The sequence below is a fragment of the Saccoglossus kowalevskii genome, chromosome 3 (genome assembly GCF_978046115.1).
Source record: "Saccoglossus kowalevskii chromosome 3, keSacKowa6.1, whole genome shotgun sequence".
NCBI classification, from domain to species: Eukaryota; Metazoa; Hemichordata; class Enteropneusta; family Harrimaniidae; genus Saccoglossus; species Saccoglossus kowalevskii.
In genome coordinates, this window is record NC_140643.1 from 167009 (window position 1) to 187143 (window position 20135).

Below are 20135 nucleotides of genomic sequence, written 5' to 3' on the forward strand. Positions count from 1 at the left end.
TACTTTGCCTCCACTTTGCTGTACTTTGCAGTATTTTGCCACAATTATGCAATACTTTGCCACTACTTTGCAGTACTTTGCCACCACTTTGCTGTACTTTTACACTAATTTGCAGTACTTTGCCTCTACTTTGCAGTACTTTGCCACTGCTTTGCAGTACTTAGCCTCTACTTTGCAGCACTTTGCAGTACTTTGCCACTACTTTGCATTACTTTGCCACTACTGTGCAGCACTTTGCAGTACTTTGCCACTACTTTGCAGTACTTTGTCACTACTTTGGAGTACTTTGCTACTAATTTGCCACCAATTTGCTACTAATTTGAAGTACTTTGCCACTACTTTGCAGTACTTTGCCTCCACTTTGCAGTACATTGCAGTATTTTGCCACAATTATGCAATACTTTGCCACTACTTTGCAGTACTTTGCCACCACATTGCTGTACTTTTACACTACTTTGCAGTATTTTGTCACTATTTTGCAGTACTTTGCCACTACATTGCAGTACTTCGCAAACACTTTGCAGTACTTTGCCACTTCTTGGCAGTACTTTGCCACTACTTTGCAGTACTTAGCAATTCTTTGACACTTCTTTGCAGTACTTTGCCACTACTTTGCAGTACTTTGCCACTACAGTACTTTGCCTCTACTTTGCAGTACTTTGCCACTACTTTGCAGTAGTTAGCAATTCTTTGACACTTCTTTGCAGTACTTTGCCACTACTTTGCAGTACTTTGCCACTACAGTACTTTGCCTCTACTTTGCAGTACTTTGCCACTACTTTGCAGTACTTAGCAATTCTTTGACACTTCTTTGCAGTACTTTGCCACTACTTTGCAGTACTTTGCCACTGCTTTGAAGTACTTTACTACTAATTTGCCACTAATTTGCTACTAATTTGCAGTACTTTGCCACTAACTTGCATTACTTTGCCACCACTTTGCTGTACTTTTACACTAATTTGCAGTACTTTGCCTCTACTTTGCAGTACTTTGCCACTGCTTTGCAGTACTTAGCCTCTACTTTGCAGCACTTTGCAGTACTTTGCCACTACTTTGCAGTACTTTGCCACTACTGTGCAGCACTTTGCAGTACTTTGCCACTACTTTGCAGTACTTTGCCACTACTTTGCAGTACTTAGCAATACTTTGACACTTCTTTGCAGTACTTTGCCACTACTTTGCAGTACTTTGTCACTACTTTGGAGTACTTTGCCACTAATTTGCCACTAATTTGTTACTAATTTGAAGTACTTTGCCACTACTTTGCAGTACTTTGCCTCCACTTTGCAGTATCTTGCCACAATTATGCAATACTTTGCCACTAATTTGCAGAACTTTGCCACCATTTTGCTATACTTTTACACTACTTTGCAGTATTTTGTCACTATTTTGCAGTACTTTGCCACTACATTGCACTACTTCGCAAACACTTTGCAGTACTTTGCCACTTCTTGTCAGTACTTTGCCACTACTTTGCAGTACTTTGCCACTACTTTGCCACTACTGTGCAGCACTTTGCCACTACTGTGCAGCACCTTGCAGTACTTTGCCACTACTTTGCATTACTTTGCCACTACTTTGCAGTACTTAGCAATACTTTGACACTTCTTTGCAGTACTTTGCCACTACTTTGCAGTACTTTGCCACTACAGTACTTTGCCACTACTTTGCAGTAGTTAGCAATTCTTTGACACTTCTTTGCAGTACTTTGCCACTACTTTGCAGTACTTTGCCACTACAGTACTTTGCCTCTACTTTGCAGTACTTTGCCACTACTTTGCAGTACTTAGCAATTCTTTGACACTTCTTTGCAGTACTTTGCCACTACTTTGCAGTACTTTGCCACTGCTTTGAAGTACTTTACTACTAATTTGCCACTAATTTGCTACTAATTTGCAGTACTTTGCCACTAACTTGCATTACTTTGCCACCACTTTGCTGTACTTTTACACTAATTTGCAGTACTTTGCCTCTACTTTGCAGTACTTTGCCACTGCTTTGCAGTACTTAGCCTCTACTTTGCAGCACTTTGCAGTACTTTGCCACTACTTTGCAGTACTTTGCCACTACTGTGCAGCACTTTGCAGTACTTTGCCACTACTTTGCATTACTTTGCCACTACTTTGCAGTACTTAGCAATACTTTGACACTTCTTTGCAGTACTTTGCCACTACTTTGCAGTACTTTGTCACTACTTTGGAGTACTTTGCTACTAATTTGCCACTAATTTGTTACTAATTTGAAGTACTTTGCCACTACTTTGCAGTACTTTGCCTCCACTTTGCAGTACTTTGCAGTATCTTGCCACAATTATGCAATACTTTGCCACTAATTTGCAGAACTTTGCCACCACTTTGCTATACTTTTACACTACTTTGCAGTATTTTGTCACTATTTTGCAGTACTTTGCCACTACATTGCACTACTTCGCAAACACTTTGCAGTACTTTGCCACTTCTTGTCAGTACTTTGCCACTACTTTGCAGTACTTTGCCACTACTTTGCCACTACTGTGCAGCACTTTACAGTACTTTGCCACTACTTTGCATTTCTTTGCCACTTCTTTGCAGTACATTGCCTCTACTTTGCAGTACTTTGCCACTACTTTGCCACTACTGTGCAGCACTTTGCAGTACTTTGCCTCTACTTTGCAGTACTTTGCCACTACTTTGCAGTAGTTAGCAATTCTTTGACACTTCATTGCAGTACTTTGCCACTACTTTGCAGTACTTTGCCACAACAGTACTTTGCCTCTACTTTGCAGTACTTTGCCACTACTTTGCAGTAGTTAGCAATTCTTTGCCACTTCTTTGCAGTACTTTGCCACTACTTTGCAGTACTTTGCCACTACAGTGCTTTGCCTCTACTTTGCAGTACTTTGCCACTACTTTGCAGTACATTGCCTCTACTTTGCAGTACTTTGCCACTACTTTGCCACTACTGTGCAGCACTTTGCAGTACTTTGCCTCTACTTTGCAGTACTTTGCCACTACTTTGCAGTAGTTAGCAATTCTTTGACACTTCATTGCAGTACTTTGCCACTACTTTGCAGTACTTTGCCACTACAGTACTTTGCCTCTACTTTGCAGTACTTTGCCACTACTTTGCAGTAGTTAGCAATTCTTTGCCACTTCTTTGCAGTACTTTGCCACTACTTTGCAGTACTTTGCCACAACAGTGCTTTGCCTCTACTTTGCAGTACTTTGCCACTACTTTGCAGTACTTAGCAATTCTTTGACACATTTTTGCAGTACTTTGCCACTACTTTGCAGTACTTTGCCACTACTTTGAAGTACTCTACTACTAATTTGCCACTAATTTGCTACTAATTTGCAGTACTTTGCCACTAACTTGCAGTACTTTGCCTCCACTTTGCTGTACTTTGCAGTATTTTGGCACAATTATGCAATACTTTGCCACTACTTTGCAGTACTTTGCCACCACTTTGCTATACTTTTACACTACTTTGCAGTATTTTGTCACTATTTTGCAGTACTTTGCCACTACATTGCACTACTTCGCAAACACTTTGCAGTACTTTGCCACTTCTTGTCAGTACTTTGCCACTACTTTGCAGTACTTTGCCACTACTTTGCCACTACTGTGCAGCACTTTGCAGTACTTTGCCACTACTTTGCATTTCTTTGCCACTTCTTTGCAGTACATTGCCTCTACTTTGCAGTACTTTGCCACTACAGTACTTTGCCTCTACTTTGCAGTACTTTGCCACTTCTTTGCAGTAGTTAGCAATTCTTTGCCACTTCTTTGCAGTACTTTGCCACTACTTTGCAGTACTTTGCCACAACAGTGCTTTGCCTCTACTTTGCAGTACTTTGCCACTACTTTGCAGTACTTAGCAATTCTTTGACACATTTTTGCAGTACTTTGCCACTACTTTGCAGTACTTTGCCACTACTTTGGAGTACTTTGCTACTAATTTGCCACTAATTTGTTACTAATTTGAAGTACTTTGCCACTACTTTGCAGTACTTTGCCTCCACTTTGCAGTACTTTGCAGTATCTTGCCACAATTATGCAATACTTTGCCACTAATTTGCAGAACTTTGCCACCACTTTGCTATACTTTTACACTACTTTGCAGTATTTTGTCACTATTTTGCAGTACTTTGCCACTACATTGCACTACTTCGCAAACACTTTGCAGTACTTTGCCACTTCTTGTCAGTACTTTGCCACTACTTTGCAGTACTTTGCCACTACTTTGCCACTACTGTGCAGCACTTTGCAGTACTTTGCCACTACTTTGCATTTCTTTGCCACTTCTTTGCAGTACATTGCCTCTACTTTGCAGTACTTTGCCACTACTTTGCCACTACTGTGCAGCACTTTGCAGTACTTTGCCTCTACTTTGCAGTACTTTGCCACTACTTTGCAGTAGTTAGCAATTCTTTGACACTTCATTGCAGTACTTTGCCACTACTTTGCAGTACTTTGCCACAACAGTACTTTGCCTCTACTTTGCAGTACTTTGCCACTACTTTGCAGTAGTTAGCAATTCTTTGCCACTTCTTTGCAGTACTTTGCCACTACTTTGCAGTACTTTGCCACTACAGTGCTTTGCCTCTACTTTGCAGTACTTTGCCACTACTTTGCAGTACATTGCCTCTACTTTGCAGTACTTTGCCACTACTTTGCCACTACTGTGCAGCACTTTGCAGTACTTTGCCTCTACTTTGCAGTACTTTGCCACTACTTTGCAGTAGTTAGCAATTCTTTGACACTTCATTGCAGTACTTTGCCACTACTTTGCAGTACTTTGCCACTACAGTACTTTGCCTCTACTTTGCAGTACTTTGCCACTACTTTGCAGTAGTTAGCAATTCTTTGCCACTTCTTTGCAGTACTTTGCCACTACTTTGCAGTACTTTGCCACAACAGTGCTTTGCCTCTACTTTGCAGTACTTTGCCACTACTTTGCAGTACTTAGCAATTCTTTGACACATTTTTGCAGTACTTTGCCACTACTTTGCAGTACTTTGCCACTACTTTGAAGTACTCTACTACTAATTTGCCACTAATTTGCTACTAATTTGCAGTACTTTGCCACTAACTTGCAGTACTTTGCCTCCACTTTGCTGTACTTTGCAGTATTTTGGCACAATTATGCAATACTTTGCCACTACTTTGCAGTACTTTGCCACCACTTTGCTGTACTTTTACACTACTTTGCAGTACTTTGCCTCTACTTTGCAGTACTTTGCCACTGCTTTGCAGTACTTAGCCTCTACTTTGCAGTACTTTGCCACTACTGGGCAACACTTTGCAGCACTATGCCACTACTTTTCAGGACTTTGCTATACTTTGACACCTATTTGCATTACTGTGCAACTAATTTGCTATACTTTGCCACTACTTTGCAGTACTTTGCAGTAATTTGCCACTACTTTGCAGTATTTCGCCACTACAGTACTTTGCCTCTACTTTGCAGTACTTTCCCACTACCTTGCAAAACTTTGCCACTACTTTGCTATACTTTGCCACTCCTTTGCAGTACTTTGCCACAACTTTGCAAAATTTTGCCACTACATTGCTATACTTTACCAATACTTTGCAGTACTTTGCAATACTTTGACACTTCTTTGCAGTACTTTGTCACTACTTTGCAGTACTTTGTCACTACTTTGGAGTACTTTGCTACTAATTTGCCACCAATTTGCTACTAATTTGAAGTACTTTGCCACTACTTTGCAGTACTTTGCCTCCACTTTGCAGTACTTTGCAGTATTTTGCCACAATTATGCAATACTTTGCCACTACTTTGCAGTACTTTGCCACCACTTTGCTGTACTTTTACACTACTTTGCAGTATTTTCTCACTATTTTGCAGTACTTTGCCACTACATTGCAGTACTTCGCAAACACTTTGCAGTACTTTGCCACTTCTTGGCAGTACTTTGCCACTACTTTGCAGTACTTAGCAATTCTTTGACACTTCTTTGCAGTACTTTGCCACTACTTTGCAGTACTTTGCCACTACAGTACTTTGCCTCTACTTTGCAGTACTTTGCCACTACTTTGCAGTAGTTAGCAATTCTTTGACACTTCTTTGCAGTACTTTGCCACTACTTTGCAGTACTTTGCCACTACAGTACTTTGCCTCTACTTTGCAGTACTTTGCCACTACTTTGCAGTACTTAGCAATTCTTTGACACTTCTTTGCAGTACTTTGCCACTACTTTGCAGTACTTTGCCACTGCTTTGAAGTACTTTACTACTAATTTGCCACTAATTTGCTACTAATTTGCAGTACTTTGTAACTAACTTGCAGTACTTTGCCTCCACTTTGCTGTACTTTGCAGTATTTTGCCACAATTATGCAATACTTTGCCACTACTTTGCAGTACTTTGCCACCACTTTGCTGTACTTTTACACTAATTTGCAGTTCTTTGCCTCTACTTTGCAGTACTTTGCCACTGCTTTGCAGTACTTAGCCTCTACTTTGCAGCACTTTGCAGTACTCTGCCACTACTTTGCATTACTTTGCCACTACTGTGCAGCACTTTGCAGTACTTTGCCACTACTTTGCAGTACTTTGTCACTACTTTGGAGTACTTTGCTACTAATTTGCCACCAATTTGCTACTAATTTGAAGTACTTTGCCACTACTTTGCAGTACTTTGCCTCCACTTTGCAGTACATTGCAGTATTTTGCCACAATTATGCAATACTTTGCCACTACTTTGCAGTACTTTGCCACCACTTTGCTGTACTTTTACACTACTTTGCAGTATTTTGTCACTATTTTGCAGTACTTTGCCACTACATTGCAGTACTTCGCAAACACTTTGCAGTACTTTGCCACTTCTTGGCAGTACTTTGCCACTACTTTGCAGTACTTAGCAATTCTTTGACACTTCTTTGCAGTACTTTGCCACTACTTTGCAGTACTTTGCCACTACAGTACTTTGCCTCTACTTTGCAGTACTTTGCCACTACTTTGCAGTAGTTAGCAATTCTTTGACACTTCTTTGCAGTACTTTGCCACTACTTTGCAGTACTTTGCCACTACAGTACTTTGCCTCTACTTTGCAGTACTTTGCCACTACTTTGCAGTACTTAGCAATTCTTTGACACTTCTTTGCAGTACTTTGCCACTACTTTGCAGTACTTTGCCACTGCTTTGAAGTACTTTACTACTAATTTGCCACTAATTTGCTACTAATTTGCAGTACTTTGCCACTAACTTGCAGTACTTTGCCACCACTTTGCTGTACTTTTACACCAATTTGCAGTACTTTGCAGTACTTTGCCACTGCTTTGCAGTACTTAGCCTCTACTTTGCAGCACTTTGCAGTACTTTGCCACTACTTTGCAGTACTTTGCCACTACTGTGCAGCACCTTGCAGTACTTTGCCACTACTTTGCATTACTTTGCCACTACTTTGCAGTACTTAGCAATACTTTGACACTTCTTTGCAGTACTTTGCCACTACTTTGCAGTACTTTGCCACTACAGTACTTTGCCTCTACTTTGCAGTACTTTGCCACTACTTTGCAGTACTTAGCAATTCTTTGACACTTCTTTGCAGTACTTTGCCACTACTTTGCAGTACTTTGCCACTGCTTTGAAGTACTTTACTACTAATTTGCCACTAATTTGCTACTAATTTGCAGTACTTTGCCACTAACTTGCAGTACTTTGCCACCACTTTGCCGTACTTTTACACTAATTTGCAGTACTTTGCCTCTACTTTGCAGTACTTTGCCACTGCTTTGCAGTACTTAGCCTCTACTTTGCAGCACTTTGCAGTACTTTGCCACTACTTTGCAGTACTTTGCCACTACTGTGCAGCACCTTGCAGTACTTTGCCACTACTTTGCATTACTTTGCCACTACATTGCAGTACTTAGCAATACTTTGACACTTCTTTGCAGTACTTTGCCACTACTTTGCAGTACTTTGTCACTACTTTGGAGTACTTTGCTACTAATTTGCCACTAATTTGTTACTAATTTGAAGTACTTTGCCACTACTTTGCAGTACTTTGCCTCCACTTTGCAGTACTTTGCAGTATCTTGCCACAATTATGCAATACTTTCCCACTAATTTGCAGAACTTTGCCACCACTTTGCTATACTTTTACACTACTTTGCAGTATTTTGTCACTATTTTGCAGTACTTTGCCACTACATTGCAGTACTTCGCAAACACTTTGCAGTACTTTGCCACTTCTTGTCAGTACTTTGCCACTACTTTGCAGTACTTTGCCACTACTTTGCAGTACATTGCCTCTACTTTGCAGTACTTTGCCACTACTTTGCAGTACATTGCCTCTACTTTGCAGTACTTTGCCACTACTTTGCCACTACTGTGCAGCACTTTGCAGTACTTTGCCTCTACTTTGCAGTACTTTGCCACTACTTTGCAGTAGTTAGCAATTCTTTGACACTTCATTGCAGTACTTTGCCACTACTTTGCAGTACTTTGCCACTACAGTACTTTGCCTCTACTTTGCAGTACTTTGCCACTACTTTGCAGTAGTTAGCAATTCTTTGCCACTTCTTTGCAGTACTTTGCCACTTCTTTGCAGTACTTTGCCACTACAGTGCTTTGCCTCTACTTTGCAGTACTTTGCCACTACTTTGCAGTACTTAGCAATTCTTTGACACATCTTTGCAGTACTTTGCCACTACTTTGCAGTACTTTGCCACTACTTTGAAGTACTCTACTACTAATTTGCCACTAATTTGCTACTAATTTGCAGTACTTTGCCACTAACTTGCAGTACTTTGCCTCCACTTTGCTGTACTTTGCAGTATTTTGGCACAATTATGCAATACTTTGCCACTACTTTGCAGTACTTTGCCACCACTTTGCTGTACTTTTACACTACTTTGCAGTACTTTGCCTCTACTTTGCAGTACTTTGCCACTACTGGGCAACACTTTGCAGTACTTTGACACTACTTTGCAGTACTTTGCCACCACTTTGCAGCACTATGCCACTACTTTTCAGGACTTTGCTACTACTTTGCAGTACTTTGCTATACTTTGACACCTATTTGCATTACTGTGCAACTAATTTGCTATACTTTGCCACTACTTTGCAGTACTTTGCAGTAATTTGCCACTACTTTGCAGTATTTCGCCACTACAGTACTTTGCCTCTACTTTGCAGTACTTTCCCACTACCTTGCAAAACTTTGCCACTACTTTGCTATACTTTGCCACTCCTTTGCAGTACTTTGCCACAACTTTGCAAAATTTGGCCACTACATTGCTATACTTTACCAATACTTTGCAGTACTTTGCCACTACTGTGCAGCACTTTGCAGTACTTTGCCACTACTTTGCAGTACTTTGCACTACACTACTTTGCCTCTACTTTGCAGTACTTTGCAGCACTATGCCACTACTTTGTAGTACTTTCCCAATACTTTGCAGTAATTTGCAGCACTATGCCACTACTTTACAGTGCTTTGCGACTACTTTGCAGTATTTGCAGTACTTTGCCACTACTTTTCAGTATTTTGCAGTACATTGCCACTAATGTTCAGTATTTTGCAGTACTTTGCCACTACTGTGCAGCACTTTGCAGTGCTTTGTCACTACTTTGCAGTACTTTGCCACTACAGTACTTTGCCTCTACTTTGCAGTACTTTTCTACTACTTTGGAGTACTTTGCATTACTTTGCAGTATATTGGCAATACATTGCAGTACTTTCCCACTACTTTGCAAAACTTTGCCACTACTTTGCTATACTTTGCCACTACTTTGCTATACTTTGCCACTACTGTGCAGCACTTTGCAGTACTTTGCCACTGCTTTGCAGTACTTTGCCACTACTTCGCAGTATTTTGCCACTACGGTGAAGTACTTTGCAACTACTTTACAGTACTTTGCCTCTACTTTGCAGTACTTTGCCACTACAGTACTTTGCCTCTACTTTGCAGTACTTTGCCACTACTTTGCAGTAATTAGCAATTCTTTGACACTTCTTTGCAGTACTTTGCCACTACTTTGCAGTAGTTAGCAATTCTTTTACACTTCTTTGCAGTACTTTGCCACTACTTTGCAGTACTTTGCCACTACTTTGAAGTACTTTACTACTAATTTGCCACTAATTTGCTACTAGTTTGCAGTACTTTGCCACTAAATTGCAGTACTTTGCCTCCACTTTGCAGTACTTTGCACTATTTTGCCACAATTATGCAATACTTTGCCACTACTTTGCAGTACTTTGCCACCACTTTGCTGTACTTTTACACTACTTTGCAGTACTTTGCCACTACTTTGCAGTACTTTGCCACTACTTTGCAGCACTATGCCACTACTTTTCAGTACTTTCCTACTACTTTGCAGTACGTTGCGATACTGTGACACCTATTTGCAGTACTTTGCAACTACTTTGGACTACTTTGCCACTACTTTGCAGTACTTTGCCACCACTTTGCATTACTTTGCCTCTACTTTGCAGTAGTTTGCCACTACGTTGCAGTACTTTGCCCCTACTTTGAAGTACTTTGCCACAACTTTGCAGTACTTTGCCACTACTTTGCCACTACTTTGCACTACTTTGCCACTACTTTGCAGTTCTTTGCCACTACTTTGCAGTACTTTGCCACTTTTTTACAGTTCTTCGCCATCACTTGCCATTTCTTTGCAGTACATTGCCACTACTTTTCAGTACTTTTCCACTACTTTGCAGTACATTGCCACTACTTTCCCGTACTTTGCCATACCATGTTACCTCTTTGCAGTACTTTGCCACTTCTTTGCAGAAATTTGCAGTACTTTGCCACTACATTGTGGTACTTTGCCACTACTTTGGAGTACGTTGCCACTACCTTGCAGTACTTTGCCACTACTTTATAGTACTTTGCCACTTTTTTGAAGTAGTTTGCCACTACATTGCTTTACTTTGCCACTACTTTGCCACAACTTTGCCACTACTTTGGAGTAGTTTGCCACTACTTTGCAGTACTTTTTCATTACTTTGCTACTTCTTTGCAGTACTTTGCCACTACTTTGAAATACGTTGCCACTACTTTGCCGCACGTTGCCACCACTTTGCAGTACTTTGTGGTACTTTGCCACTACTTTGGAGTACTTTGCCACTACCTTGCAGTACTTTGCAACTACTTTGCAATACTTTGCCACTTCTTTGCAGTACTTTGCCACTACATTGCAGTACTTTGCCTCTACTTTGCCACAACTTTGCCACTACTTTGGAGTACTTTGCCACTACTTTGCAGTACTTTGCCACTACTTTGCTACTTCTTTGCAGTACTTTGCCACTACTTTGAAGTACTTTGCCACTACTTAGCAGTACTTTGCCACTACTTTGCAGTACTCTGCCACTACTTTGCCACTACTTTGCAGTACTTTGCCATTACTTTGCAGTACTTTGCCACTACTGTGCAACATTTTGCAGTACTTTGACACTACTTTGCAGTACTTTGCCACTACTTTGCAGCACTATGCCACTACTTTTCAGTACTTTGCTACTACTTTACAGTACTTTGCAATACTTTGACACCTATTTGCAGTACTTTGCAACTAATTTGCAATACTCTGCCACTACTTTGCAGTACTTTGCATTACTTTGCCACTACTTTGCAGTACTTTGCCACTACTTTGCTATACTTTGCCACTCCTTTGCAGTACTTTACCACAACTTTGCAAAATTTTGCCACTACTTTGCTATACTTTGCCCCTACTGTGCAGTACATTGCCACTACTGTGCAGCATTTTGCAGTACTTTGCCACTACTTTGCAGTACGTTGCACTACACTACTTTGCCTCTACTTTGCAGTACTTTGCAGCACTATGCCACTACTTTGCAGTACTTTGCAGCACCATGCCACTACTTTGCAGTACTTTGCCACTACTGTTCAGTATTTTGCAGTACTTTGCCACTACTGTGCAGCACTTTGCAGTACTTTGCGACTACTTTGCAGTATTTGCAGTACTTTGCCACTACTGTTCAGTATTTTGCAGTACTTTGCCACTACTGTGCAGCACTTTGCAGTACTTTGTCACTACTTTGCAGTACTTTGCCACTACAGTACATTGCCTCTACTTTGCAGTACTTTTCCACTACTTTGCAGTACTTTGCATTACTTTGCAGTATATTGGCAATACATTGCAGTACTTTCCCATTACTTTGCAAAACTTTGCCACTACTTTGCTATACTTTGCCACTACTTTGCTATACTTTGCCACTACTTTGCAGTACTTTGCCACTACTGTGCAGCACTTTGCAGTACTTTGCCACTACTTTGCAGTACTTTGCCACTACTGTGCAGCACTTTGCATTACTTTGCCACTACTTTGCATTACTTTGTCACTACTTTGGAATACTTTGCTACTAATTTGCCACTAATGTGCTACTAATTTGAAGTACTTTGCCACTACTTTGCAGTACTTTGCCTCCACTTTGCAGTATTTTGCCACAATTATGCAATACTTTGCCACTACTTTGCAGTACTTTGCCACCACTTTGCTGTACTTTTACACTACTTTGCAGTACTTTGCCACTACTTTGCCACTACTTTGCAGTACTTTGCAGTACTTTGCCACTACTTTGCAGTACTTTGCCACTACTGTACTTTGCCTCTACTTTGCAGTACTTTTCCATTACTTTGCAGTACTTTGCATTACTTTGCAGTACATTAGCAATACATTGCAGTACTTTTCCACTACTTTGCAAAACGTTGCCACTACTTTGCTATACTTTGCCACTCCTTTGCAGTACTTTGTCACAACTTTGCAAAACTTTGCCACTACTTTGCTACACTTTGCCACTACTTTGCAGTAATTTGGCACTACTGTGCAGCACTTTGCAGTACTTTGCCACTACTTTGCAGTACTTTGCCACTACACAACTTTGCCTCTACTTTGCAGTACTTTGCCACTACTTTGCAGTACTTTGCAGCACTATGCCACTACTTTACAGTATTTTGCCACTACTTTGCAGTACTTTGCCACTACTTTGCAGTACTTTGCAGTACTTTGTCACTACTTTTCAGTACTTTGCAGTACTTTGCCACTACTTTGCAGTACTTTGCAGTACTTTGTCACTACTTTTCAGTATTTTGCAGTACTTTGTCACTACTGTTCAGTATTTTGCAGTACTTTGTCACTACTTTGCAGTACTTTGCCACTACAGTACTTTGCCTTTACTTTGCAATACTTTTCCACTACTTTGCAGTACTTTGCATTACTTTGCAGTACATTGACAATACATTGCAGTACTTTCCCACTACTTTGCAAAACTTTGCCACTACTTTACTATACTTTGCCACTACTTTGCAGTACTTTGCCACTACTTTGCAAAACTTTGCCACTACTTTGCTATACTTTGCCACTACTTTGCAGTACTTTGCCACTACTGTGCAGTACTTTGCCTCTACTTTGCCGTACTTTGCCACTACTGTGCAGTACTTTTGAGCACTATGCCACTACTTTGCAGGACTTTGCCACTACTTTGCAGTACTTTGCAATACTTTGAATGACTTCAATCGTGGATTGCGTGAGTATATCAAGTTTTGAAACGCAATGTCCACAAAAAACTACGAAACGTCCACACAACACTGTCGACGCCAACACCGCCATTTGACCTTTAGAGACTAAAAATCAAAAATTTTGCGAAAAATCAAAATAATGACAAATACTGCTATAAATTTGCTCACTATGTAGACATAGATATCGTAGACCAAAGTAGGACATACTAAAAATGCTGTAACTCAGGCAAAAATTGGCCGACTTGAATGACATTACGAAATGACAAGAACGACATTACGAATACACATGAAACAGATAAATGCGAGTGCGTTCTTAAATCTTCGGGTTAACGTGTGTCAACAAACTAACAGCAAGTTCTGCCAAGGCACGCATTCTACCTTTAACTTCACCTCTGCAGCAGTACATGTGTGGTCAGCCATTTTTTTCATCTGGTGTTCTACGCTTTGGCAAAACATGAGTTTAACCGCTTTGTAAGACGCTCGGTGATTGGCTGAGTAAATTGCCTGGTTCCTGTGCGGGTTTTTCAGATCCCGGTGGCTTTCACGAACAAACCATTCTTGCAGCAAAATAATTGTAACGTTAAAAAATAATTAAAATAAATAATAATTATAGTAAATAATTAAAATAAATAATAATTATTGTAATTATATAAAAAAAATTAAGCCAATCATAATCTTATTTTAATCAGATTGGGCAGTACTACGATCATTTACTGTATTTTCTTGCATGACTTTCAGATCAAACTCAAACTCTTCCATCTTTTCTTTGTTGGACATACCATAATGAAGCCATCGTATTTCAAATTTTCGTTTAGATTTAGCGGCATTGGTGTTTCCAAACCTTCTTGTTTGGCACTCAGAGTTGTTGTTGTCGTCATCGCTTCCCAATGAAGAATCCTGGCTTGTCTGTTTTGCTTTGCGTAATTTAAATTTTCTCCTGATTTTGTTCTGTAGAGCATGCTTTCTGCTTTCCGATTTTGGGGCACTCAGTACAAACCTCTGGCAAAGATCCACCACTGCAATTCTATCGCCGTAAAAATAGATATAATTAGACAACATTTCGTCATCCATAAGAAGGATAACTGTTGGGTCAATCTGAAAGAATACCATAGAAAACAAAATTTAACTATTAAATATTAAATCCTCTCACCATTGCATTCAGCTATATACAAACACTACTAACAAGAAATATCAATATTTGTATATATTTCTGCGACCATTCAAATCTAATTTATTATGTATTTATTTGTATCTGTACATAGGGCCAATGGCCAAAGTACGAAATAAAAATATATTATTATTATACAAAATCAGTCAGCATCATATTTTACGATGATGGACAGAGTCTACAATGATATGTTAAAATAATGAAACCATTTCATTGATTTCGGTCAATATTTGACGTCTTACCTTCTCTCTTTCCATTTTTTCAATGATTCCAGAAGACAAACCGCTTGGAGACAAGTATTCATACAGATCGTCAGCCATGTTTTTATCTAAAATAAATATTCAAGTATTTTTTTCATTCGATTGGTTAATGTAGTGATGGTGTGTGGAAGTGTATTTCGCTTATGTTACAAATACATCAATGAGGTGTCAATACTATTAACATTAGAGAAAATTAACATAAATATATAGACATAATCTACAATCTAGTTGGAAAAGTGTGTCCAAAAATATGGCGGAACGTCGTTACTATCAATTCCTTGGAGCGAAACCACTGGCATTAAACGTATAAGAACATTTTAGGTTAATGGACGATTTATATCGTACAGACATATTTACCACATGTGATATGTAATTATGTTCTGTTGTTAATTAATTTATATATAAACTAAAAAAACAATAAGTTATCAAATTAGGTACATGTATTTAAAATATTAACCTAAAATATATGAGGTATGTGCATTGCTCTATGACATCCATGTAACAAGTTTCATTGAAATTTGATGATTAGTACTTGAAATATAAACGGAAAGCCAAAAATTGACCAATTATTATGCAAATTAGGTAATTATCATGCACAAACCCCAAACTAATCAGGTCTGCGCTCTGTCCCAGAGCATCAATGTTCAAAGTTTCATCGAAATCCGTCCAGTGGTTCTTGAAATACTGGTGGAATAGACTTACATATAGAGTAACCAAGCAGAGCTGTGTTCCTTCGCACACTAGAATCTCGGTCATATTCCATATGTTGGTGCATGTAAACTACTCCAATAAATGAAACATGTATACACGTCTTTGCGAGACATTAAAAATCGACTGGGCAGTTAGTTATGCATACTGAGTGCCTGCCAAGAAACTTGCTGGAGATACTTATATTCAGGCGCTATGTTCGAAGATAATTCAGGCAAATTATGTGCGAATATGATTTGGCTCCTTTGACAGGCCTGACCAACCAAGATTTTCTGTTTTCGGGAAAGACGATGTTATATTTCAGTTGACCTTCGTTTTCGCCAGATTTAACGGTTGCCTGTTTTCTCCCAGAATGATGATTCATGTCTAGTGCAGCAAGTTGCATTCGAGCCACTATACCTGTAAGCGATACATTTTGAATTCTGTCAGCTTGTCCGCTGCTTCCAATATATTTTTGTCCATCACCACATTTTTCAGAGCCTCATGGGTTGGTTCGCCAACTTTCAACCATCTTGTTTCACGTCTTTGTTCTCTTGTCAATAGAGGAAATGACGATTCCCGCTCCATCTGTGAACATTTGCTGTATGGTTCAAAATTGATATCCGTTTCTCATTGAGTACTTCCTCATCTTCGTTACAAGATGTCGCACTCCACCATAGGTGTCTGGATATCGATTGTATCCATGGCAGCAGATTTCAATATTTTTTCTGCCTAGCAAAATTGCGAAGCTTTTTGACCACTGATTTTGCTAAATGCCATACATCAAACTGGTACGATATATTGGGGGTAATCTTTCTTCATTGTGGCTTTAATTTGAATATGACGATCAGTTGCGATAGTATTCTCATTTATGTTGTTGTGAAGGATTCTATCCAGGGTTGATACGAAATCTGCCTTTTCCATAGCGACAGAATTGTCTACTTGTGTAACTTGTGTAGCAGTGAATTCAACGATTTTGCCACTGTCCATGTCCATAGAATTATAAGCACCTGCAAGTTTTACCATGTCTTTGGTTCACATTTCCTTTTCCATGCGTTGATAACAGCAAAGAGATAGTTGCTGACATATGTGTTTTCACTAATAACTTTGAAATTTACGAATGAAAAACACGTGCCAATCGAGTGTCGGTATTTTTACTGAAAAGAACAGTGGCAGAAAGAAGCAAATTGCCAGCAGCCTTTTTGTCCTGCAATGGTTGGGAATGCCAAACTTCGTCGTGAGAATTACTGCAAATTGTGCGAATTGTCAGTAATGTACCCTGAACTGACTTTCTTTTCTCTAGCACAGGTTCTCCACATTTTCATTTGTCATCTATGGAAACATTTTTTAGACAGTCATCGAATACCATGAATTTCGGTTGTTGTTGAATGTTTGTACTAGTATTAATCTCACATTCATCGTACTCTTCTTCAGTTTCCGTGGCTGTATCAATGCAGAACGAACTGTCACCCTTGTCGTAGTGAGTTGACATGGATGTATTGAGTTCCTCGTCGTATCCAATTATATCGTCATCACTTTCCGTCATTATGGATCTACTTGCGCCCTGTCCTCAGTGTAGCCTCTACATGAAGGACAAATCATGAATCGGGACATCAATCTCTATTTATTTTGAAGTATTTCCGTTTCCTCCATCTGAGTTGCCGGCAGAGCTCGTGGCGTTCGACAGGAGTCGTCGCCTTTCAAATTTGCATAGTGATGATCTAATTTAACCGAGGCGTTTTCGTTTTAAATGTTTCGGATGTTACCATATGTAATTCAACATAATTTTGTTTCTTTATAATCGATCACAGAGTAGAACCATATTCTCCATATTTGTGTCCTGATAACTACACTTCCAAACTGAATGAACATTGTGTACGATTTGTGAGACTATTCTGACGACTTTAGGATGATAATGGACGTTCAGATATGTTCGATTTTTCTCAATCTGCGCATAGGAATAAGCGCTTATTCGGAAGACCAAACTCAAGTTATTGTTGTTATCGATCAACAACTACTGTAATAACTGAAACAACACACGCTAATATAAATATAAAACTTAACATTAAATCTGAATCGAAATGTTTGCTCTCAAAATAGTCGGAACAAAGCCTAGTATGTTTCGTCACATTCAGGTTAGTTCCTCTGCCAATTTTACGTGATTTTTCGTTTGGGATTTTGTAAAACTTAACATCAACTGGGATATTACGTGAATCGTAATGACATTCATACGCACAAAACCTCACCATGTTTCAACTTGTAAACTGTCAGTAAAAAGGACTTATACTAGAGCTTCTATGGGATTGTCGTATCAGCGTGAATGGGTGCAATTATCAATGTTCTCTAATGACGTCACCGAATAGCCCTCTAGAGGCGAAGTGACGCCCTGCCATGTTTGTCGTCTGCTTCACAGCCTGTTTTATACCCGATTTACACGGCATTCAGCACCACATACAAGTTGTTTTTATCGCCAGAGCTCATTCATAGATCTCAAACTAACTACACATAGAAAAAAAGCCACACCTCTGCTCCGCCTTAATTATAACAAGTTTTGTATTTAAGACTAGAATACTAATAATTTCGTCGAAGATTACACAGCAACGGAGCTGATCATACTAATGATTAACTGCCGTTCGTCCTTCAACAATGCATTGGCATCTTTTTCTTGAAAACCAGTGTTTTAATATATATTATACAAGTACATTGGGTGGATCTCTCTCAGGTTTTGTGTCAATATTTTGTGTCAATAATTTTGTTAATATTTGGGCCATTTTGGTCAAAACTGCTATCCCGACGACGTCTTGAAAACTACCAGTTCAATTGACTTAATACATGGTTTGTAGGTAACTTTAGTAGACTTTGTTTTTTTGGTGACGACATCTCAATTATTTTCAATTCTTAGCAATTATTTTTCATGTTTGATAAAAAAAAATGATACGTGGTCTTTCTTGAGATGTTTGTAGAATCACCAATAGAAGGGGACTAGAAGAGACAGCTTTTCACATTTTATTCTAGTAAAACAATAGAATAGCTGAATTACAAAAAAAATGCGGCACGTATTTTTACAACGTCAGGCATAATAATGTCAATCCGTTAAACAAATACATCTGGTATTTGCATGTTGAACTTCCACGTTTTGTACACTCACCAAAATACGCACAAAAAAGGGACTCGTTATATTGCTAGGTTGTTGTATTTTGTACTATTTGTATTTACTGATAGTTTCTGCAGTAGCAACTTTGTTATCAGTATTTCTGAGAATCGCGTGACAACAACAGATTTTTTGTAATATCAAATATACGGTAGGCGGGAGTCGGCCACCATTTGCCAACCCGAAAATAGTTTTGACTGCACATATGTTTTATGTTTTATTAATTGAGTCCTTGCAGTTATATACATATATTTATTTTTATTATTGATTTAATTATATTTACTAATAACTCGTACGTTGCAAGTGTGGTGTATTTATTATTATTCAATATAAAATACTGGACAATTATAAGTATGAACAACTGATACAATTACAAAATGTAATATCGATGTGTCAGCAATTATACATACATAACCATTAAGGTAGAGATGCAGGTTCGTGGGCACTTAGGAGGGAATTTGTTTTTCTGCTTTTTATTATCCAAACAGTCTTAGATATAGACTGTTAAAATTTTGTACAATTGTGAATAGTGGAACATACTCAAAAAACGAAATAAATAATAAAAAAGAAACATAGTGAAAAAAAGAAATGACGGGATCTCCATATTATGCACTATATTTAACTTTTAACAAAACGATAATACATTTAAATTTGAAACTGTTACAGCCATTTTAATTATGAGCATTAACAAACTTCTTACTGAGTGAATTGTTATGCGAATTAGCAATTATCTCAGCTTCTTTTTAGTGCACATCCCTGAACTTTAAATAGCTCCTAGACGCTTTGACCTTTTGTTTTGAAATTTTCATAAATAATTGACAATGTGTTTATCTTCAAAATGCCGTCGGGGCATTGTTTTTGATTGAACAGTGTTACAACAATCGTACAGACAACTAGCCCGGGTGTTAATTTAACTTGAAGTAGTGAAATTTGAGCTGCCGCCCTGCAAAATTGACAACTGGTAGACAATTTTCAAGACGGCACTTTCTTCATAGTAAATAGATGTACCCATAAAAGTAAGGAAAACAAAAAAACGTGGTTTAGAAGCTAATTTGTTTTAAATCACTTTTGACCACAAATGTGCATATTTCAAACTACAGTGTTCATAACAAAATTTTAAAATTCAGACAATAAGCTTTTCGAAAATATATAGTTTTGTGGACAAAGGAGGTCATCTTGGTTTCCTAATTAACTAATTAAAATACCTGTCAGGTAAACTGCATCTCTACCTTAATACATATACTACTTAATTTACTACTAGTCTGTCAATGTAAACCTTTAACAAATGAATATTTACTTTTAAAAATCAAGTACATTATCAAAACAAACAGACTTGACCTAGAAAGGCATATAATTGTCGAAATACAATCGAGTAAATAC